The sequence below is a fragment of the Vombatus ursinus genome, unplaced genomic scaffold, assembly GCF_900497805.2.
Source record: "Vombatus ursinus unplaced genomic scaffold, bare-nosed wombat genome assembly UNPS02009835.1, whole genome shotgun sequence".
Taxonomy (NCBI): domain Eukaryota; kingdom Metazoa; phylum Chordata; class Mammalia; order Diprotodontia; family Vombatidae; genus Vombatus; species Vombatus ursinus.
Genome location: NW_020949613.1, coordinates 8,499,781 through 8,524,735, shown reverse-complemented (window position 1 = coordinate 8,524,735; position 24,955 = coordinate 8,499,781).

Sequence of the window (24,955 nt, the reverse complement as noted above, 5' to 3'; positions counted from 1 at the left end):
CTTCTTCTTCTTCTTCTTCTTCTTCTTCTTCTTCTTCTTCTTCTTCTTCTTCCTCTTCTTCTTCTTCCTCATGGTTCCTCCCATTTGTTCTAATTCTCTAATTCTTCTTTACAATATGACTAATATGAAAATATGTTTAATAAGAATATATATGTAGAGCCTATATCAGATCACATGCCATCTTAAGGAGGTGGGGAGGAGAAAATTTAGAACTCAAAATTTTATGGAATTTAATGTTGTAAACTAAAAATTAATTAATTTTTATTTAAAAAGTAGTGAATGTTGAAACTATAAATAAACAAATAAATAAATAAATGCATAGATTTTTAAAAATAAAGGATAATTTCTTGAAAGATGATGTCCAGGTCTTCCTTTTCATTATGGCTTTCAGGTTGTCTAATGGCTCTGATATTGTCTCTCCTGGATCTGCTTTCCAGTTCATTTGTTTTTACCATGAGATATTTTACATTTTCTTCCATTTTTTCATTCTTTTGATTTTGTTTTATTGATTCTTGATGTCTCATAGAGTCATTAGCCCCCACTTGCCCAATTCTAACTTTTAAGGTGTGGTTTTCTTCAATTATCTTTTGTACTTTAATTTCCATTTGCCCAATTGTACACTTTAAGAAATTGTTTTTTCTGCCCTGATATTTTAGAACCAGAGGGCAAAATAGAAATTGAAAGAATCCACCTATCTCCTCCCGAAAGAGATGCCCAAAGGAAAACTCCTAGGAATATTGTAGCCAAATTCCAGAGTTCCCAGGTCAAGGAGAAAATATTGCAAGCAGACAGAAAGAAACAATTCAAGTATTGTGGAAATACAATCAGAATAACACAAGATTTAGCAGCTTCTACATTAAGAGACCACAGGGCATGGAATAGAATATTCCAGAGGGCAAAGGAGATAGGATTACAACCAAGAATCACCTACCCAGCAAAACTGAGTATAATCCTTTGGGTGAAAAATTGTCATTCAGTGAAATAGAGGACTTTCAAGCCTTCTTGATGAAAAGACCAGAGCTGAAAAGAAAATGTGACTTTCAAATACAAGACTCAAGTGGAACATGAAGAGGTAAACAAGAAAGAGAAATCATAAGAGACTTATTAAGGTTGAACTGTTTATATTCTTGCATGGAAAGATGTAACTTATGAGGCTTTTGTCAGAATTAGGGTAGTTGGGGAGAGAAATAATATGTATGGATGGATAGATAGATAGAGGACTCAGGGTGAGTTGAAGATGAAGGGGTGACATCTGTAGAATAAAATGAAGGGGTGAGAGAGGATTATACTGGGAGGAGGAGGAAGGGAAAGGTAGAATGGGGTAAATTATCTCAAAAAAAAACAGAAAAGAAAAGGCTTTTACAGTGGAAGGGAAACAGGGGAAGGTGAGAGGGAATGAGTGAACCTTATTCTCATCAGATTTGACTTAAGGAGGGAATAACATACACACTCAGTTTGTTATGGAAACCTATCTTACCCTACAGGAAAATAGGGAGGAAGGGGACAAGACAGCAGGGGGATGATAGAGGAGAGGGCAGATTGCAAGAGGGGCTAATCAGAAGCATTTCTGAGTAGGGACAAGGTCAAAAGAAAGAATAGAATAGATGGGGAGTGGAATAGGATTAAGGGAAATATATTTAGTTTTTCACAACATGATACTATGGAAGTGTTTTGCATAATTATGTATGTATAATCCGTATTGAGTTGCTTCCTTTTCAATGAGGGTGGGTGGGGAGGGAGGAAGTGAGAAAATTTGGAACTCAAAGTTTTAAAAACACGTTTAAAAAATGTTTTCACATGCAACTGGGAAATAAATATAGGAAATGGAGTACAGAAATCTATCCTGCTCTATAAGAAAATAGAGGGAGAAGGAGATACAAGAAGGGAGATGGTGGTAGAAGGGAGGGCAGATTAGGGGAAGGGGTTTTCCGAATGCATGCCATCCTGGGGTACGGGGAGGGGCAAGATGGGGTGAAAATTTGGAACTCAAAATCTTATGGAAATGAATGTTGAAAACTAAAAATAAATAAAATTAATAAAAAAGAAATAAAAAGAAATCGTTTCCTTCAGTGGGTTTTGGTATCTCTTTTTCCATTTGGCCAATTCTACTTTTTAAGCAGTTTTCCAAGCTTTTGATTCTTTTTTCATAATACTCTTGCATCACTCTCATTTCTTCTCCCACTTTTTCTTCTAATTCTCTTACATGACTTTAAGCTCCTTTTTGAGCTTTTCCATAGCCTGAGACCAATTCATATTTTTCTTTGAGGCTTTGGATGTAGGAATTTTGACTGCTGCTTTCTTCTGAGTCTGTATTTTGATCTTCCTTGTCACCGTAGTTACTTTCCATAGTCAGAATTTTTTTTTTCTGTTGCTTGCTCATTTTTTTCATCCTATTTCTTGACTTTGCTAAACTCTTTGCTAAAGTGAGGCTCTACTTCCAGGGGGCAGGGTGCACTGTCCCAAGCCTGAGAGATTTTGTGCAACTGTTTTCAGAAATACTTCTAGGGACCTGTAAGTTTTCAGTTCTTACAAGATGGTATGCTCTAAGAAGAGGTGTATTTACTACTCTCCTGGCCTGTGCTCTGGTGTGTGAGAAAGCACAAGCACCCTTTTCTGCCCTGGAACTGTGATGAGGGTCACTGCTCCACTGAGTGCACAAGCTATGATGTGCAAATGCATCTCCTTGCCCTGGGACTACCTCCCAGAACTGTGACCTGGGTCAGAGTACAGGCAAATCAGCAGAGTCTTGCCCCCAGTGCTAGCAAAGTAATGCCCATAATCTCCTTCTGACCAGTTGTTTGATTCTTTTATTACCTGTGGGCTGATTCTGTCTCTCCCAAGGTCTTCTCCTGGTTTTCTGGGGCCCTGGTCTGCACTGCCTCAGCCTGCACTGGCCTGCACTCCTCTCTCACCCTCATGAGAAGGATCTTTCCTGCTGACCTTCTAAGTTGTTTTGGGAAAGGAAATTGTTTCAACCATCCTTTTGAGGATTCTGCTGCTCCAGAATTTGTTTTAAAGTATTATTTAAAGGTGTTTGGAGGGGTTTTGGTGAAAGCTCAAGTGACTTCCTACCTTTTCTCTCCCATCTTGTCTGCCCCCTGCCTTATTTCTTTTAATTATTTCATATTTAACTTGCATATAGCTTGTTTATACACCATTGTTTGCTTGTTGTCTCCCACATTAGATTGTGAACTCCTTTTAGGCAGGGACCATCTTTTGCATTGCTGTATCCCTGGCATTTAGCACAGAGACTGGCACATTGTAGGTGCTTAATAAATGTTTATTGAATATCTATGTGTATGTGTGTGTATATGTGTGCGCATGCATGTGTGTGTATATATGTGTATGTGTATGTATTTATATATGTATATTAAATATGTGTGTATATTTATATACATATGTATGTATGTATTGCTTTCTCTCCACTCACACTAGCAGTACTTTGGTTACAGGCCCTTATCACTTCACAACTGGAACATTAAAATAACCTTCTGGTCTCTCTCACTGCTTCACAATTTTCTCCACTCTGATCAATTATCTATTTAGATGCTAAAGTGATTTTCCTAAATTGTAGGTATGATTATGTCATTTTCATATTCAATAAACCCCAATGGCTCCCTATTACCTCCAGGATCAAATGATATATCTGACACTTAAATCCTTTACAATATTATCCCTTTCTACAATTTCAACTTTCTTTTAATTTTCTCTATGTACTACACAATCTAGGAGTATCTTCTCTCTTGATGTTCCTCACAGATACTGCATTTCCCAACTCCATAAATTTTCACTGACTCCTGCCATGCCTGGAATTTTCTCCTTTCTCATTTCTAACTACTGGCTTACCTGGCTTCTTTCAAGACTTAACTTAATTGTATCATTCTGCAAATGACCCTTCCCAGTGCTTGATCCCACAACCCGACCCCAGCTCTTAATGTTTAACTACTGGGATTACTCTACATTTGAACCTCTGGCTCTCTCTGTCCTCTGTCTCTGTCTCTCTCTGAGAGCATCTCAGAGTGGTTATCAGAGAGAGAGAGAGAGAGAGAGAGAGAGAGAGAGAGAGAGAGAGAGAGAGAGAGAGTGAGAGTATGTGCATGTTGTCTCACCCACGAGAACGTGAAGTCCTTGAAGACAGGAATCATACTTTTGTCTTTCTTTTTTCTTCAGTAATTAGCACCGCATTTGGTATATAGTAAATGTTTAATAAATATTTGTTGAGTGTCTGACTACTATGATTAGATTCCTCTGGTCAGATCTAGAACTAATAATTTTAGTCCCTGGGGCAGGCAAGAAGTTTGATATGTGCACTCAAATGAATTCATGACATGAAAATAGTATGAGGAGTAATTAAGAAAAATGCATCTGTGCAGGAGGAAGAATTAGTTATATTTTCCATGCTGCTAAAGGAAAATACAAATTTAATTTTTGCATCTTATAAAACCTCTTCCATTGATACAAATTGACAGTTCATCTGTAATTTATAGTCTAGGCAGTAAGAGGTCAAGCATTTTGTTTACGTTCACACAGCTAGTTTGTGTCAGTGAATGGATTTGACTACAGATATTCTTGACTCTATGTTCTCTCTCCACTATTCTGCCTTCGTGACAGAAATAATATACTTTTTGATAAAAATAGTAACTATTTTGGTGTTTTCATTCTAGCAGGACTTATCTGTCCCACAATGATTTCAGTCAAGGCTCACTTCTTTTTTTATTAATTAATTTATTTTTAGTTTTCAACATTCACTTCCACAAGATTTTGAGTTCAAAATTTTCTCCCCATCTCATCCCTCCTCCCATCTCAAGATGGCATGCATTCCAAATATCCCTTATCCTAATCTGCCTTCCCTTCTCTCTCTCCCTCCTTCTCTTATCCCATTCATTTTCAATTTTCCCATAGGGCAGGATAGATTTCTATACCCCATTTTCTGTATATCTTATTTCCCAGTTGCATGTGAAAACTTTTTCAAGTTAAAAATTTTTAACTTTTGTTTTTAAAACTTTGGGTTCCAAATTTTCTCCCTTCCACCCTCCCCACCCACCCTCATTTAGAAGACAAGAAACTCAATACAAGTTATACATGTGTAGTCATGCAAAACACTTCCCTTCCATAGTAGTCATGTTGTGAAAAATTAAGTATATTTCCCTTAAACTTATCCCACACTCCATTTATTCTATTCTCTCTTTTGACCGTGTCCCTCCTTAGAAGTGATTGCCTCTCATTACCCCCTCCCCCAATTTGCTCTCCCCTCTATAATCCTCCTGTTCTCTTGTTCCCTTACCCCCTTATTTCCCTGTAGGGTAAGATTGATTTCCATAACCAACTGAGTGTGTATGTTATTCTCTCCTTAAACCAAAACCTATGAGAATAACATTCATTCATTCCCTCTCACCTTCCCCCATTTCCCCTCCACTATAGAAGCCTTTCCTTATCTGTTTTATGTGAGATAATTTACCCCATTCTAACTCTCCCTTTCTCCTTCTCCAGTATAATCCTCTCTCATCCTGTCATTTTATTCTCCAGATATCACCCCTTCATCTTCAACTCACCCTGTGCCCTCTATCTGTCTATCTATCTATCTATCTATCTACATACAAATAATTTTTCCCTCCAACTACCCTAATCCTGACAAAGGTCTCATGAGTCACATATATCATCTTTCTATGCAGAAATATAAATAGTTCAACCTTAATAAGTCTCTTATGATTTCTCTTTCCTGTTTACCTCTTCATGCTTCTCTTAAGTCTTGTATCTGAAAGTGAAATTTTCTATTCAGCTCTGGTCTTTTCATCAAGAGTGCTTGAAAGTCCTCTATTTCACTGAATGACCATTTCTTCCCCTGAAGAATTATACTCAGTTTTGCTGGGTAGGTGATTCTTGGTTGTAATCCTATCTCCTTTGTCCTCCAGAATATTATATTCCATACCCTGCGGTCCCTTAATGTAGAAGCAGCTAAATCTTGTGTTATTCTGATTGTGTTTCCACAATACTTGAATTGTTTCTTTCTGTCTGCTTGCAATATTTTCTCCTTGACCTGGGAACTCTGGAATTTGGCTACAATATTCCTAGGAGTATTCCTTTGGGGATCTCTTTCAGGAGGAGATCGGTGGATTCTTTCAATTTCTATTTTGCCCTCTGGTTCTAAAATATCAGGGCAGTTTTCCTGGATAATTTCTTGAAAGATGATGTCTAGGCTCTATTTTTGATCATGACTTTCAGATAGTTCAATAATTTTTAAATTCTCTCTCCTGGATCTATTTTCCAGGTCAGTTGTTTTTCCAATGAGATATTTCACATTGTTTTCTAATTTTTCATTGTTTTGGATTTGTTTTACAGTGTCTTGATTTCTCATAAATTCACTAGCTTTCAATTGCTCAATTCTAATTTTTAAGGAAGTATTTTCTTCAGTAATCTTTTGGACTTCCTTTTCCATTTGGCCCATTTTGCTTTTTAGGGCATTTTTCTCCTCATTGGCTTTTGGGACCTCTTTTGCTATTTGGGTTAGGCTATTTTTTAAGGTGTTATTTTCTTCATTATGTTTTTGGGTCTCCTTTAGCAAGCTGTTGACTTGTTCTTCATGATTTTCTTGCATCACTCTCAGTTTTTCCTCTACTTCTCTTGCTTCTCAAATTCCTTTTTGAGCTCTTCCATGGCCTGGGACCAATTCATATTTTTCTTGGAGGCTTTGGATGTAGGAGCTTTGACTTTGTCATCTTCTTCTGGTTGTATGTTTTGATCTTCTTTGTAACCAAAGTAAGATTCCATTGTCTGACTCTTTTTGTTCTGCTTGCTCATGATACCATTCAATTACTTGAGTCATAAACTGTTTGTTAAGGTAGGGGTCTGCTTCCAGTGTGGAGAATGTACTGTTCCAAGCTTAAGGGATTTTGTACAGCTCTTTTCAGAGATACTTCTAGAGACCTGTAAATTTTCAGTTCTTCCAAGTTACTATGATCAAGGGCAAGTTGTTTACTGCTTTCCTGGCCTGTGCTGTTGTCTGTGGGTGAACACAAGCACTCTTTTCTGCCTTTAAACTGTGAAGAGGATTTCCTCTCCACCACCATTACAAACTCTACCACACCAGCACTCTTCCTCACCCTGGGATCACCACCCAGAACTGTGACCCAGATTGAAGCACAGGCAAAGCAAGAGAATCCTGCCTCAGCACCAGCAAAGAGATCCCTCCAATCCCTCTCTGATTAGCTATTTGATTCCCCCTCAGTCTGTGGCCAGAAGCTCTGGAAGCAGCCACCACCCCAGGGCCATGCTCAGAGACAGAGGCTGCAATCACTGCTTCTCTCTCACCACAGACACAGACTTTTCCTACTTACTTTCTAAGTTGTCTTTGGCATTCATGGGTTGAGAAGTCAGGAAACCATCACAGCTGCCAGTGATTCAGTCCTCTGAGGCCTGCTCCAGGTTTGCTGAGGCATGTGTGCCCATCCCAAACTGCGTTCCTCTCCAGCCTGGCAAGACAGACCTTTCAGATCAACCATCCAGGTTGTCTTGGGCTGGAAATTTGTTTCACTGTCTTTTTGTGGGTTCTGCTGCTTTAGAATTTCTTTAGAGCCTTTTTTGCAGGTATTTGGAGGGTTTTGGGGGAGAGCTCAAGTAAGTCACTGCTTTCATTCTGCCATCTTGGTCTGCCCCCCCCCAATGTCCACTTCTAGATGGCATTCCAGGATTTAATCTTAGATCTGATCATTGAGAGCAGTTGTGTCTATGCAGCAGTGGGTATTTCTTGGGTAAATGATTGATTCAGTAAGTCAGAAGTACCTTGAAATAGTTAATGCTATTCACCCCCACCTTTTTATACCCAAAAGGCTGAACAAAATCCTAGGCAGTTGCTTACACGCTGTGAGTATCTGGCTTAATATGTCACATTTGTCACAAATTTATTTATAATTTATATACTCTTTGACCAATAAAAGTGTTATACAAACTGTTACTTTTCATACTGTCCTGTGAAAAAGATCAATAACATTTTGCTGTCTAGATAAAGAATCCATGTACACAGGGAGATTAGTTGACTTCTGTAACATTGACACCAGGAAGCAGAAGGTACTGTTATAGTAGATGGTGTTGGAACAGTTATAACTCCCCAGAGGACTTAGTTCTCTGTCTGGGCTGTAATAACCAACCATGAACACCTTTGGAGCCTGAACTGCTCTGCAGAAAAAGCACACATCTTCCCATAGTTATTTATAAATATTTCCCTACTGGTTTAACTATATTTAAAACTAATGATCCAATTTAAGTATCAACACTTAGACTCAATTGTGTTATTACATGGTCCCACCTGACCCTTCATATTCTAAAATGTTTCTAAAATTTTCTGTGATTTACTCTATTACATAATTTCATACCACAGTCCCTGGAATCTGAACAATGTTTGTAGACTCATATTGTACTTCTGCCTATGCCCTCTTCTCCAGTTTGCATTTCTGGACACTTACCTGGCTTGACTGCTTGAATCTTGTATTTTGACTTTTTACCCTATAACTAAACATACCAGAGTCAACAGACACAAAATGGAAAAAAAAAGTTGCTATTCATTGTGCTGATACAGGTAACCCTCCAGTACCTGGAGGTAACAATAAGACAAATGACTCCTGTGGTACAGTTATTGGTGCAAAAAGATGTTGAGGTGGGGCAATATTTACATTAGTCATGGCAGTGATATAAGAAGGTGTCAGACCATAAGAAGTGATAAAGGAGCTCTGCCCAAGTTAATTATCATACTAGCATCTCCTGTTATGAGGATGAGGGTTTATTAAGAGCCTTATTCTTTACTGAGGATAGGTTGTCACTGGATTTATTCCTCTGAGGTTTCTGTACATGTAAACTCTAATGATTTGGACACTTCTTTGTGTTGCTGAGTTGGAGTAACATGAACTTGGTGGGAATGATTGTCTCTGTGTTGTAATTTCTACGTATCATTGAAGAAACAAGTAAATGTGGGTGGTGAGTGTGTGTGACTGGGGGTTGCAAGCAATTGGGACCTAGCCTTTATTTTGGTGAGGCTAAGTTAGAAGTTGGTGTGCACAATCTTCTGTTCCCTCAATAACGCACACACACAAGTGCATACTATATATAGACACATGTAGACATACCATATACATATATACTCACATATACATTATATATAATACACTATTTAACATATGTACATAACATAGAATATATATGCATATATAATATAAAAGTAATACAAATTAAAATATATTAAAATTATGTGGGATTTCTTAATAAATAACCTGACTTACTTCATTGATACTATGATTACCAACATCAATTGAGGAATAACATGTAACAAAGGATGATCAAGTGATGTTATCAAGTTTTCAAAAGAAGAAACTTGAGCTATAAACAACAATCTTAAATTATTCCAATTCACTAAGAATAAGTAAATGGAATTTAAAGCTACTCTCTTTCCCTCTTACAATCATCAGATTGACAGTGATCACAAAAGGGAAATTCTAATTGTGTATTGGGCCATGGGAAGGCAGGTACAGTAATGTAGGGTTGCTGGAGCTGGGTTATTCCAAACTTTATAAAAATAACTTAGAACTATATCCCAAAAGTCACTAAACTATGTATAACCTTCGACTTAACAATACCATTTCTAAGCTTATACCACAAAGAGGATAAAGTGAGAAAGAACTTATATAAACCAAAACTATCCATATTTTTTTCTGTTGTAGCAAAGAGCTGAAAGCAAAGTGCATGTTCATCAATTAGGGGATGCTTGAACAAATTATGGTATATGAATATAGCACAGCATTATTTCCACAACAAATGATGACAAGCATGAATTCAGAGAAACCTATGAAACTTTGTAAAATTGATTAAGACTGAAATTTTAAAAAAGAACATAATAATTAAAAAAAACTTTGAAAGCCTTCAGAAAGATGATAAATGAAGCTACCAATTATGGCTTCAGAAGACTGATGATGAAGCCTGTTTCCTGCATCTTGGCAATTATACAATGGAAAAGGGATGCAAAATTAGTCATACATTTTAGATATTTCTCAGGTATGAATTTATGCTTTAATGTTCTAAAATATGCACAAATGATTAAAAAGAAATTCTAATGATAATACAAGCAGTTTTGTTACAAGTGTATATAATTCACATATACTTTAAAAACATTACTTTATAAAAGTTTACTACTTCAAAAAGAAACTTCATTTTCTCTTCTTTGTATCTGGAAATATTCATATTAGTTGAGCTAGATAAGTTCATAACAAAATATTTTAAAAGGTGATCAACCTAATAATGATGCAGAAAAATTGGATGAAGAATGTACATTATGTCAATTATTGTAAGCAGTGAGATAGATAGGCCATTGGACTAGGCAATCAGTATTTTGTCTTGGATGGGCATTAAAGACGGACAACAATTTAGTGTACATCAGGTTGAATAGAAAGAGCAAATGGAAAGAATTTGATTGAGAAATTGCACCATGATTTTGGTAAACAACAACAAACAAACAACACCTGATATTAGAAAGACCATGGCATAGTAAATAGAAAGGTAGCCTCAGAGACAAAATGACTTGGATTCAAGTCTTTTTCTTTTAGATATACTGTCTCTTTGAGCCTGGGTAAGGCTCTTAATCCTTCAGTGCTTTAATTAACCCTCCAAAGATCATAGATTTCAGAGAAGGTGTTGACCTACAATGGGAGTGACAATTTGCTCATTAAACAGTTAGCAATATAGATGAAATCATAGGTAAACTCCCTATCTCCAATATAAAAATATATAGAAAATGTGAGGTTTTCAAAGTATTTTAATTACTTCATCCTAATTAATCCTAGCAGACCTATGACATGGTCACATCTATGTGATACTACTTTCCTATAGATCCCATTATACTGATTTTAAATATCAATAAAATTAGATTCAATTATGATAAATGTTTTATATATGATAACGTAGCTCTGAAAGTCAGATTTGAAGCATGGTGTTATCTTAGCAGATTTCAGAATTTCTTTGCACTATGCCATGCAGTACATTCCAAGCTGTTCCATTACAAAAGTCCATCTTTTTCATGCCAAAACTTTTCCAAGTATTTACTATAATTCACAGAGTACTATAATCTTTAAAGAACCAAGTTACTGGATCATCTGAAGAACAAACACTGAGGGATGAAAGATGAACATAAATAGGCTAAAATACATTATTGAGACTCTTATGTACAAAGAATGTCTTAGAATATATTGCCAAGGGAATTTATGATTTAAGAAGGAAGTGGGTGTATGTATGAGCAAGGGATAACAAATAAACAGCTAGAATGCTATTAATTGATTAAAAATCTATCAGATGATAAAAGATCTAAAGGGATTCTCTATGGTGTTAGGTAAATAGTAAGGGTTGGGGTACGGAAGACATGAACAAGAATCACACAGAGTAAGAATGTATAGAGTATGATATACACTTTTAGATGGGATATTCACATTTATGAAGTCTTAGATCCAAAACAACATCAGAACATATTTCCCCCATAGCAATGAATTACAAAATTTATTATAAAGTTGAAGAAGGGACAAGTGTTATTTTTAGAGGTAACAATTGAAGCAACATGTTCACCTTCTCCTACAGGGAAAGATAGTTGGAAAGTATTGAGATAGAGATTGTGAGATCATGAGAGGGATTATGAAATACATTTGGATGGACAGCCATTGAGCTACCAGAGGTGGGGAACCTGTTACCTCAAAGCCACATGTGGCCTTCCATGTGCTCAGATGTGGCCCTTTGAGTGCACCCAAACTTCACAGAACAAATCTCCTTAATACAAGGATTATTTCTGTAAAATTTGAACTCAGTCAAAAGGATGGATCTAAGAACCTAGAAGGCCACATGTGACCTTGAGGCCACAGGTTCCTCACCCTTGATCGCCTATCTATACATCTGTCTAGGTGCAGGCACTGCAGATAGATATTATGCTACTACTAGAGTAAAATAGAAAGAGGTGAGAGGGATTGATTGCATTTTAGAAATTAGACCATGAATAATAATAATAATAATAATAATAACATATAATACTTTGTGATTTGTAAAGTGCTTTACTTACTGTATCTCATTTAATCCTCAAAATAGCCCAGATGGAGGAAAAAGTGAGCCAAAAGCTTTCTGAAGAAAAGAGAGTTGAAAAAGGGCTATTTAAGACATACACCAATTTACATATGACACACCTTGTAACTCATGCACTGATTGATGAAGTTAGCAAAAAAAGCTACTGTAATTTTATCACTATTATTATATTTAAAATTATTAAACTTAAATATATGTTTGTGTCATAAGAAGTGATTAATCTTTTCTTGTATATTTTTGCAACACAGTTGTTATGAATTTCTGAATTATTTGTGAATAAAAGGAGGGAAATATATATCATTTTGATATGTGATGCTTTTAAGTTTATTATATAAGATTAATTTTCATGTGTGTCATATTCCAGATCATTCTCAGTAACTTATTTCCATAAATTTAACTCTTTGTCTCATTAATAGTAACCAGAATTGATATGCATTCTTTTTAATATTCTGGTACTTGTGATTTAAGAATATATATATATATATATATATATATATATGCACACACACATATATACATATATATGAATGTATATATATACACATATACATACATACATATATAAATGTGTATATATACATATATATGTGTCTATATATGCATGTATTTATGTATGTATACATATGTATATACATGTATATGTATACATATTTACCACATTAAGAATTTTCAAGATTTATTAGAGCAAGAGAAATTTTAATTAGAAGAATTTTGTTAGATTCATGGGTTCATATACTTTTAGGTCTAAAAGGGACCTTTAGATTTAAAAGAAACTTGTCCATAAAATGAAACCTGTTCATCTTACAGATGAAAAAACTGAGGCAAAGAGTGATATACACAAGGTAATAGTAAGTGACAAATCTGGGACTCAAGCCAGGTCTTCAGACTCAAATCCAGCACTATTTTGTTCTACACATTTCCAACCTTAAAATATTAGAATATATATTACATTAGGAAAAAGCTAAGGTGAAGGCAGAGCCAAGATGGCAGAAGGAAAGCAGTGACTTGCTTGAGTTCTCCCCCCAAACCCCTCCAAATACCTATAAAAAAGGCTCTAAACAAATTCTAAAGCAGCAGAACCCACAAAAAGACAGAGTGAAAAAAATTTCCAGCCAAAAACAACCTGGATGGTTGATCAGAAAGGTATATTGCGCTGGGCAGGGAGAGGGGAGCAGTTTGGCATGGGCACACAGGCCACAGTGACCCTGGAGCAGGCCTCAGAGGAGTGAGTCATAGGTAGCTGTGGTGGTTTCCAGAATTCTCAACCCACGAATGCCAAAGACAACTTAGAAGGTCAGTGGGAAAAGTCTGTTACTGCAGTGAGAGAGGAGCTAGGTCTCAGCCGCAAGTCTTGAGTGTGGCCCAGGGCAGCGGCTGTCTCCTGAGCTTCCAGCCCACAGACTGAGGGGGAATCAAGTGGCTGATCAGAAGGGGATTGCAGGGTTTTCTTTGCCAGTGCTGAGGCAGGAATCTCTTGTTCTGAGGGGCAGTCCAGGAGGGAGGAGGAATGCTGGTGTGGTGGAGCTTGTTGTGGCAGTGGAGAGAAAACACCTCACCCCTTCAGAGCACCTTGGAAAAACTGAAAATTTTCAGATCCCTAGAAGTATCTTTGAAAACAACTGTACAAACCCCTGAAGCTTGGGACAGTACATTCTCCACATTGGAAGCAGACTCTTACCTTAACAAAGAGTTTAAAACTCAAGTAATTGGCCAGAATCATGAGTAAGCAGCGCAGAAAGAGTCAGACTATATTATCTTACTTTGGTGACAAAGAAGATCAAAACATACAACAAAAAGAAGACAATGAAGCCAAAGCTCCTACATCCAAAGCCTCCAAGAAAAAAATGAATCAGTTCCAGGCCTTGGAAAAGCTCAAAAAAGATTTTGAGAAGCAAGTAAGAGAAGTAGAGGAAAAACTGAGAGTGATGCAAGAAAATCATGAAAAACAAGTCAACAGCTTACTAAAGGAGACCCCCAAAAATGCTGAAGAAAGTAACATCTTACAAAATAGCCTAACCCAAATAGCAAAAGAGGTCCAAAAAGCCAATGAGGAGAAGAATGCCCTAAAAAGCAAAATTGGACAAATGGAAAAGGAAGTCCAAAAGCTTACTGAAGAAAATACTTTCTTAAAAATTAGAATGGAGCAATTGGAAGCTAGTGACTTTATGAGAAATCAAGACACTGTAAAACAAATCCAAAACAATGAAAAATTAGAAAACAATGTGAAATATCTCATTGGAAAAACAACTGACCTGGAAAAGAGATCCAGGAGAGAGAATTTAAAAATTATTGGACTATCTGAAAGCCATGATCAAAAAAAGAGCCTAGACATCATCTTTCAAGAAATTATACAGGAAAACTGCCCTGATATTTTAGAATCAGGGGGCAAAACAGAAATTGAAAGAATTCACCGATCTCCTCCTGAAAGAGATCCCCAAAGGAATACTCCTAGGAATATTGTAGCCAAATTCCAGAGTTCCCAGGTCAATGAAAAAATATTACAAGCAGTCTGAAAGAAACAATTCAAGCATTGGGGAAACACAATCAGGATAACACAAGATTTAGCAGCTTCTACATTAAGGGACCTGAGGGCATGGAATATGATACTCTGGAGGAGAAAGGAGATAGGATTATAACCAAGAATCACATACCCAGCAAAACTGAGTATAATCCTGCAGGAGAAAAAAATGGTCATTCAGTGAAATAGAGGACTTTCAAGTATTCTTGATGAAAAGACCAGAGCTGAATAGAAAATTTGATTTTCAAATACAAGACTCAAATGAAACATGAGAGGTAAACAGGAAAAAGAAATCATAAGAGACTTATTAAGGTTGAACTGTTTACATTCCTGCCTGGAAAGATGATATTTGTAACTCATGAGAACTTTGTCAGTATCAGGGTAGTTGGAGGGGAAAAAATTATATGTACATATACATAGATATAAATAGATAGATAGAGGGCACAGGGTGAGTTGAAAATGAAGGGGTCATATCTGGAGAATAAAATTAAGGGGTGAGAGAGGAATATACTAGGAGAAGGAGAAAGGGAGAGGTAGAATGAGGTAAATTATCCCACACACAAAAAGAAACAGAAAAGAAAAGGCTCTTACACTGGAGGGGAAACGGGGGAAGGTGAGAGGGAATGAGCGAATCTTATTCTTGTAAAATTTGACTTAAGGAGGGAATAACATACACATTCAATTGGGTGTGGAAATCAGTCTTGCCCTACAGAAAAATATGGGGGGAAGGGGACAAGAGTGTAGGGGAATGATAGAGAGGAGGGCAGATTGGGAAAGCGAGTAATCAGAAGCAAATACTTCTGAGGAGGAACAGGGTCAAAGAAAGAATAGAATAAATGGATGGGTGGGATAGGATTAAGGGAAATAGAGTTAGTTTTTCACAGCATGTCTACTATGGAAGTGTTTTGCATAACTGCACATATATTACCTATATTTAGTTGCTTGCCTTATCAATGAGGGTGGGTGGGGAGAGAGGAAAGGAGAAAATTTGGAACCCAAAGTTTTAAAAACACATGTTTAAAAAAATGTTTTCACATGCAGCTGGGAAATAAGAAATACAGCAAATGGGGTACAGAAATCCATCCTGCCCTACAGGAAAATTGAAGGGGAAGGGGATAAGAGGGGGGGGCAGATAGAAGGGAAGGCAGACTAGGGGAAGGGGTATTCAGAATGCATGCCATCTTGGGGTGAGGGAGGGGTGAGATGGGGTGAAAATTTGGAACTCAAAATCTTGTGGAAGTAAATGTTGAAAACAAAAAAAAATAAACATTACCATAATATAAAAAAATTTTTTTAAATGAAAAGCTAAAGAATCTCTACCTTTAAGCAGAGAAAATTCCAAAGTAAGGAGCTGGGGGAAAATTAGATGTATTTTAGAGGACAATGTAGCTTAAATGGCATTGATCACAAAGGTCTGTCAGAGTTTGCCATTATGTGAAAATGTATTTAGAGTAAAACAAAAATCATGAAAAACCTCATGGAAAATAAACTCCTTCAAAGACCTTGTATTTTGAGTTGCTGAGTAACTTCAGAATGATAAGGTCACCAAGGACATATCTCTTAATAAATGTTATAAGAAGAAAAAATGTATCCCTTTCCAGTTGAAAGAATACAAAATCAGAAATGTTTGCAAAAATCAATTACCTTTTAAAATGTACACTTTTTCTCCATTTTTTAAATTTTTTATTGTTTGAACTACTACTTGTCACTAGTACTTCAAATGATATATAAGGTGTCTTAAGCTCTCAAATGAATAAAAGGAACAGGATAGTCATTAATATTGACACAATCAAAATTCCTCCAATATTTCAGAGTGAATAGTGAAATAATACTAGCTCATGCTTGTCACCTTCATCCCTTTTAGGTTGTGTGATTTAGGGTATATCTGAAAAGCTCCTATCCCTCTCATATAATTAGCAAACAGAGTTTGATGACTGAAGTGGATAGAGCTAAGCTACTTATTCCCTATATGTATGTGTGTGCAAGTATATATTCTTTTTCAACTAAATAAACCCAAGAATCTGTTATCTCATTGCCAGTGACTGACAAGAAAGGAATCTGAATAAAAGAAGAAGCTGCAACTTAACCAGAATAAATATGAAGAGGAAGAGGTCTTCATTAGCAAAGGAATTATTCTGAGGAAGTGAACTAAGGAAACCTTACTCCTTTACTGTTTCTGACTCTCAGATTGCAAAATTCTTAATTTCAACACCCACACTACTTGCTATAGCAATACTAAGGTTACTTATCAATTAATACCATTACTCTCTCCTCTTCCCTCCCCAAAGTAGAATAGGATGAGTCAAGATAAATACTAATCCATTAAGAAGTTATTGCTTCATTCTTCAGTTAGTGCACATAATAAGTGCTTAATAGATGTCTTTTTTCTTATCTAGAACAAACTTACATGGGACATAGCATACTTTAGGTCTGCCTACTATGCTAAATACTATATACTACTACACTAAAATAAAGAGTTAGGAGAATAGTGTAGAACCAGGAATTCATTCATTTTCTGTCAGAAATAATAAAAAAATCCACTTTAACACCAGTATTCCTCTAGTAATGTTATATGACTGACAATCAAAATTGTGAATAATTTAAAGGACAATGGGGAGATACAAGGTAATTACAAGTAGGCTATAGAACATTACCAATAATGACTGGTACATAAGACATGACATAAAATATATTTTCTAGGAAAAGGAAATAAGGGGTTTATGAATGAGTGAGATATTTAAAATAAAGGATAATAAATCACTTCACACTTGAAATATTGCAATAACTTCCTGGTTTTGTCTCCCTGCCTCAAGTCTCTCTCCATTCAACTGCCAAAATGATCTTCCTAAAATATAGACCTGACTGCCTCTCCCACTTCAATAAACTCCAATGACTCACTCTTATTTCAAGGATCAAATATAAATCCTCTATTTGTCTTTTAAAGCTCTTCATAACCTGGATCAGTCCTATCTTTTCAGTATTTTTACACCTCACTCATCCCCATGTACTCTTCAATCCAGTGGCATTGTCCTCCTTGCTAGTCCTCACACAAGTCATGAAATTGCTAAGTTTCATATATTTTCACCAGCTTTCTTCCAGACCTAGAATTCTCTTTCCTCCTCTCTGCCTCCTGGCATCCTTCATGCTTTAGCTAAAAAAGTCTCACCTTCTGAAAGAAGCCTTTCCCAGTCCACCTTTATTCTAGTGCGTTTAATCTCTGTTTTTTTTTTTCCCAGTCTATCATGTACATATCTTGTTTCTACAAGTTTATCACATATTATCTCTCTTAGTAGATTATGAGCCCCTTCAGGATAGGGACTGTTTTTGCCTTTCTTTGTATTCCCTTTACTTAGCTCAGCACCTGGCACCTAAAAGGTACTTAATAAATGCTTCTTGACAGATTTACTAATTGTTTAAATAGCATACTGCTACCTATGAACTTAAAGGGATGCTCCAGGATGTTAGGTAAGTCTTCTTCAAAGAATTTACATACATAATGAACATAATGAGAAAATGTAGATTGGTTACATAATACATTACATTAGTAGGTGCAATGCCATAATACTTAGAGTTTACTTTAGATATATTTCCCCAATAAAACTCACAAATACCTGAATTATGTGCTGATTTCAGAGATGAAGACAAGAACAAAGGCAAAAGTTTTTATTCTGTCCTATTATTAAATATGGGTGACACAGAAACAATGTTGAGGAAAAAAAAAACAATGTTGATGGCAGGACAAAAAAAAGCAGTAGAAGTGACAGAAAAAATGCAGAGGGGACAATTCTCAAATTATACACAAAAATTCTCACACACAAACCTGTCTTATCTAAAATTGATTTTTTTGTACTTTATTTTTAAAGGATATGTTATTTTATCTGTGTGGCTACTCCCTTCACTGGCACATACCAATATTCTTAAAGAGTTCATGAATTATTGTGGCAAAACAAACAAAAAAAATTAAACAAACAAGCTGGACTTAATTCTCTGGTGATAGATGTCTCTAAATTTAGCTAGGCTGGTCTTGGACTGTAGAAATCCTGTTCATCAACAGGCCTAAGTTCCAATTTTTGAAGCTTGGTATCAGTGCTTGTGTTCCACTTGTATAGCTTTTTGGAATCAAGAATAAACTATTATAATGAGACATTGAACTAGCAATTTGTAAGTAAAACAAAATTATTATTATTATTATTGTAACAAAAATGATAACAACATTTCTAAAGCACTTAAAAGGTTTATAATGTACCTTATGGTATCTCATTTTGTGATCAAAACAACCCTGAGCTAGAGGTGCTATTATTATCATCTCTATTTTACACATGAGGAAAGAAGGACAGAGGAAGGTTAAGTGACTTGCCCAGGGTCACACAGCCAGTTAGTTTCTGATAAGATACTTGAACTGAAGTCTTTGTGACTCTAGGTCCAGTCCTCTGGACCAGTGAGGGCCATCTTATAGAACATGAACTAAATTGCCCTTCCTGGTTCTGGTTAACAATGTGTGCTGATTAAGGTCTTGGGACTTTTGGGGCTGATGAACTTTCTGCTTATTGGTTACTATGTAGTGGTCCAGCCATGAAAGGACTTGTCCTTTTGGTAGCATACAAAAACCTGAACTGATCCCTTGGCACTCCTCCAAATATGATTGTGGCAGAGGTGTAGTGTGTTTAGTCAGTTAAAATAAGAAAGAACCTTTGACCTAATTTTCTCCTTTAACTTATCAGGTAGCATTATGTAACTTGGAGAATGACAGTGAAAGGTAAAGAAGAGCTGATGCTTCTCGACTCAAGCATCATAATAATTGCATACATTTGGTAGCTTTAGCAGAACACTCAATAAGGTGTGCTTGTATCTGAGCCCCTGTATTCCTCTTCCAGTTTTGTGATTCCTTTCCTGAACAACAGTACTCAGAAAAGCTTGGAGATAAAGTTGTGATTTTGAGAGATTCATCAGGTCCATGAGACTTGAGTCCAGGGAAATTTCATCATCTGAGAAAGTGACCATCAGCAGGAAGATGATTGGAATTTCTTTTTACTAAGCAGAAATGAGGTAGAATGTCGCCATGATGATCCAATGGTCCTGAGATTTTTATGTCTGGATGAGATTTAGGAATCAATACAATAGATATTGTAGCAGCAGTTAAATGTTAAATGAATGACTCTTGTTTTATATTATTCTGTCAATGTGCTCTGTGGTTCTATTCTTCTTTATTATTGTCAAGAGTAACACCATCTTCCTAGTCTCCCAGGGTTACAAGGTCAATGTTGTCCTCTACTGTTCACTTTTAATCAGACTGTGCATCCAATAGGTTGTCAAATATTATCATTTCTATCTCCATATCTCTTTTATCCATCGCCTTCTATCCATTCATACATAGAGTTGAGCTTAGCCTTGCTTTTTACCTCCATTATTGTAATAGCCTTCTAATGATATTCCAAACATTGTTAGATTTTTTTTTACTTTCAATTTTATTGACCTCTTTTTTATTTTCTGGATTCCCATGTAGGTGTTTAATTTAGTATTATTTATTTGTTCTTTTTCCATTTTGGGGGGGGTTACAAGTCCAATTATTGTATCTGCACTTTCTCTCTTTTATTGATGCACACATTTACAGTTATAAATTTTCCTCTAAGTATCACTTTGGCTGCATCTTGCAAATTTTGTTATGTTGTCTCAGTGTTGCTATTTATTTTAGTGAAATTATTGATTATTACTATAATTCATTTATTTACTCATTAATTCTTTAGGGATATATTATTTATTTCCCAAATAACTTTTCATCTATGCTTCCATTAATTCCACATGTAATTTTTATTTCATTATGATCAGAAAAGGGTGCATTTGAAATGTTTTTTTCTATTTGTTTTTGAGGTTCTCATGTCCTAATTCACTTTCAATTTTTGTGAAAGTACCATATTGAGCTGAAAAAAGTATACTCATTTCTATTCCCATTCAATTTTCTCCAGAGGTTCACCATTTTTAATTTTTCTAAGATTCTATACATCTCCTTAACATCTTTCTTGTTTATTTTATAGTTAGACTTATTTAGCTCTTAGAGGAGAGCAAGGAGCAAGGATTTCAACCAAGAATAACCTACAAAGCAAAATTAAGTATAATGTTTGAGGAGAAAATTGACACTTAATAAAATAGAGGAATTTCAAGCATTCCTCATGAAAAAATCAGAGCTGCATTTTTTTTCTTTTTAATTAATAATTTTATTTTTAGTTTTCAACATTCACTTCCACAAGATTTTAAGTTCCAAATTTTCCACCCATCTCATCCTTCTCCCCACCCCAAGGTGGTAGGTATTCTGAATACCCCTTCTCCTAATGTGCCCTCCCTTCTATCTCCCTCACCACTTCTCTTATCACCTTCCCCTCCTATTTTCCTGTAAAGCAGGAAAGACTTCTATACCCCATTGCCCGTATATCTTATTCCCATTTGCATGTGAAAATAATTTTTTTACATTTGTTTTTAAAACTTTGGGTTCCAAATTTTCTCCCTTCCTCCCTCCCCAACCACCCTCATTGAGAAGGCAAGCTATTCAATACAGGTTATATATGTTTAGTCATGTAAAACATTTCTTTAGTAGTCATGTTGTGAAAAACTAACTGTATTTCTCATCATCCTATCCTGCCTCCCATTTATTCTGTTCTCTCTTTCGACCCTGTCCCTCTTCAGAAATGTTTGCTTCTGATTACCTCCTCCCCCTTACCTCTATTATACCCCCATGCTTTTATCCCCTTCCCCCTTATTTTCCTATAGGGTAATATAGCTTTCCATACCCAATTGATTGTGTATGTTATTCACTCCTTAAGCCAAATCTGATGAGAATAAGATTCATTCATTCCCACTCACCTTGCCCCACTTCCCTTCCACTGTAAAAGCCTTTTTTTGTCTGTTTTATTTGAGATAACTTACCCCATTCTACCTCTCCCTTTCTCCTTCTCCCAGTATAATCCTCTCTCACCCCTTAATTTTATTCTCCAGATATCACCCCTTCATCTTCAACTCACCCTGTGTCCTCCGTCTATCTATCTATCTATCTATTTACCTATCTATCTAAGTATATATACATATAGTTTTTCCCTGCAACTACCCTAATACTGACAAAGGTCTCATGAGTTACAAATATCTTTCCATGGAGGAAGGTAAACAGTTCAACCTTAAAAAGTCTCTTATGATTTCTCTTTCCTGTTTACCTCTTCACGCTTCTCTTGAGCCTCATATTTGAAAGTCGGATTTTCTATTCAACTCTGGTCTCTTCATCAAGAATGCTTGAAAGTCCCCTATTTCATTGAATATCCATTTTCCCCCTGAAGGATTACACTCAGTTTTGCTGGGTAGGTGATTCTTTGCCCTCTGGAATATTATATTCCAAGCCCTGTGGTCTCTTAATGTAGAAGCTGCTAAATCCTGTGTTATCCTGATGATGTTTCCACAATACTTGAATTGTTTCTTTCTGGCTACCTGTAATATTTTCTCCTTGACCTGGAAACTTTGGAATTTGGCTACAATATTCCTAGGAGTTTTCCTTGGGGATCTCTTTCCAGGGGTGATCAATGGATTCTTTCAATTTCCATTTTACCCTCTGGTTCTAGAATATCAGGGCAGTTTTCCTTGCTAATTTCTTGAAAGATGATATCTAGGCTCTTTTTTTATTATGGCTTTCAGATAGCCCAATACTTTTTAATTTATCTCTCCTGGATCTATTTTCCAGGTCAGTTGTTTTTCTAATGAGAAAATTTCTTATTGTCTTCTATTTTTTTCATTCTTTTGGTTTTGTTTTACAATGTCTTGATTTCTCATAAAGTCATTAGCTTCCATCTGCTCCATTCTAATTTTTAAGGAAGCAGTTTCTTCAGTGAGCTTTTAGACTTCCTTTTCCATTTGGTCAATTCTGCTTTTGAAGGCATTCTTCTCCTCATTGGCTTTTTGGACCTCTTTTGCTATTTGGATTAGGCTATTTTTTAAGGTGAGAATTTCTTCAGTATTTTTGGGTCTCCTTTAGCAAGCTGTTGACTTGTTTTTCAAAATCATTTTTGAGCTCTTCCATGGCCTGGGACTGATTCATATTTTTATTGGAAGCTTTGGATGTAGGAGCTTTGACTTTGTTGTCTTCTTCTGGTTGTATGTTTTGATCTTCTTTGTCAACAAAGAAAGATTCTGTGGTCTGATATTTTTGCACAGTTTGCTCATGTTCCCAGCCAATTACTTAAAATTTAAACTCTTTGTTAAGGTAGGGGGTCTGCTTGCACTGTGGAGAATGTACTGTTCCAAACTTTGGGGGTTTTATGCAGCTGTCTTCAGAGATACTTCTAGGGACCTGTAAATTTTCAGTTCTTCCAAGGTGGTATGATCAAGAGCAAAGTGTTTACTCCTTACCTTCCCTTGGCTCTCATCTATAAGTGACCACAAGTACTCTTTTCTGCCTTGAAACTGGGAGGAGGATTCCCTCTCCACCACCAGTATAAGCTCCACCAGGCCAGCACTCCTCCTTACCCCAGGATCACCACCCATAACTGTGACCCAGATCCAAGCATGGGCAAAGCAAGAGATTCTTGCTTCAGTACCAGTAAAGAGATCCCTGCAACCCCCCTCTGATCAGCCACTCAATTCACCCTCGATCTATGGGCCAACACCTCTAGAAGCAGCCACCACCCCAGGCCTGTGTCAGGATTGGGGCTGGGACCAAGCTTCTCTCTCACCATGGTCTCTCACCTTTCCTACTGACCTTCTAAGGTGCCTTTGCTGTTTGTGGGTTGAGAAGTCTGGAAACAGTCACAGTTGCCTGTGATTCAGTCCCCTGAGGCCTGCTCCAGGTTCAATGAGGCCTGATCTTTGCCTGCACACATATGTTGAACTGTGCTCCTCTCCTAGCCCAGCCCCATAGACCTTTCTAATCAAACATCCAAGTTTTCTTGGGCTGGAAATTTATGTCATACTGTCTTTTTGTGGGTTCTGCTGCTCTAGGATTTGTTTAGAGCCAATTTTACAGGTATTTGGAAGAGTTTGGGGGAGAGCTCAAGTAAGTCACTGCTTTCCCTCTGCCATCTCGACTCTGCCCCATGTATAATATTTTTACTAGTATAATATTACTTTCTATTTCCTACTGTAATCCCCTCAACTTTTTTGAGAATTTGGACACTATGCCATGTTTGCATATATGTTTAATTTTGATATTACTTCATTGTCGCTAGTACTTTTTAGTGAGATGTAGTTTTACTGCTTATCTCTTTTAATTGAATATATTATTGATTTTGCTATATTTGAGATCATGATTGCTATCATTGCTTTCTTTAACTTCATCTGAAGCATGATAGATTCTGCTACTGCCCCTTATATTAACTTTTTGTGTCTCTCTGTTTCAAGTATCTCTTGTAAACAGTAATTTGTTAGATCATGTTTTCTAACATTCTTCTATCTGCTTCTGTTCTATGTGTGATTTTACTCCATTCACACTCACAGTTGTGATTACTAATTACACATTTCCCTCTATCCCCTGTTATTGTCTTTATCCTTTTATCTCTCTTTTCATCTTATCTCTCTTCTGAAATCTATTTCCCTTCCAATCACTGTCTTCCTTTTTCTGTCCTCCTCTTTATTATTTTTCCCCTTCCCCTTCTACTCCATCCCAATTTGGTCAGATAAATTTCTATGCTTAATTGAATGTGCATGTATTTTCCCTTTCTGAACCAATTTAGATGAGTGGAATTCAAGCATTGCTCAGCCCACCACCATTTCTCCCTCCACTGTAAAAACTCTTTCTTGTGAACCTCTTTTAGTTGAGATAATTTCCCCATTCTTCCTCCCTTTTCCCATTCTTCCCATTAGTCCAGCTTTCTGGTACTGATCTACCTGGTACCATCTACACTGGTACTAAAGCAAGAATCTCTTGCTTTGCCCATGCTTGGATCTGGGTCACAGTTATGGGTGGTGATCCTGGGGTAAGGAGGAGTGCTGGCCTGGTGGAGCTTATACTGGTGGTGGAGAGGGAATCCTCCTCCCAGTTTCAAGGCAGAAAAGAGTACTTGTGGTCACTTATAGATGAGAGCCAAGGGAAGGTAAGGAGTAAACACTTTGCTCTTGATCATACCACCTTGGAAGAACTGAAAATTTACAGGTCCCTAGAAGTATCTCTGAAGACAGCTGCATAAAACCCCCAAAGGTTGGAACAGTACATTCTCCACAGTGCAAGCAGACCCCCTACCTTAACAAAGAGTTTAAATTTTAAGTAATTGGCTGGGAACATGAACAAACTGTGCAAAAATATTAATCCACCCCAGATGTCCACATCGATAAAATATGTAGAATTTTCAAGAACTCTTCTTGTTTGTATCT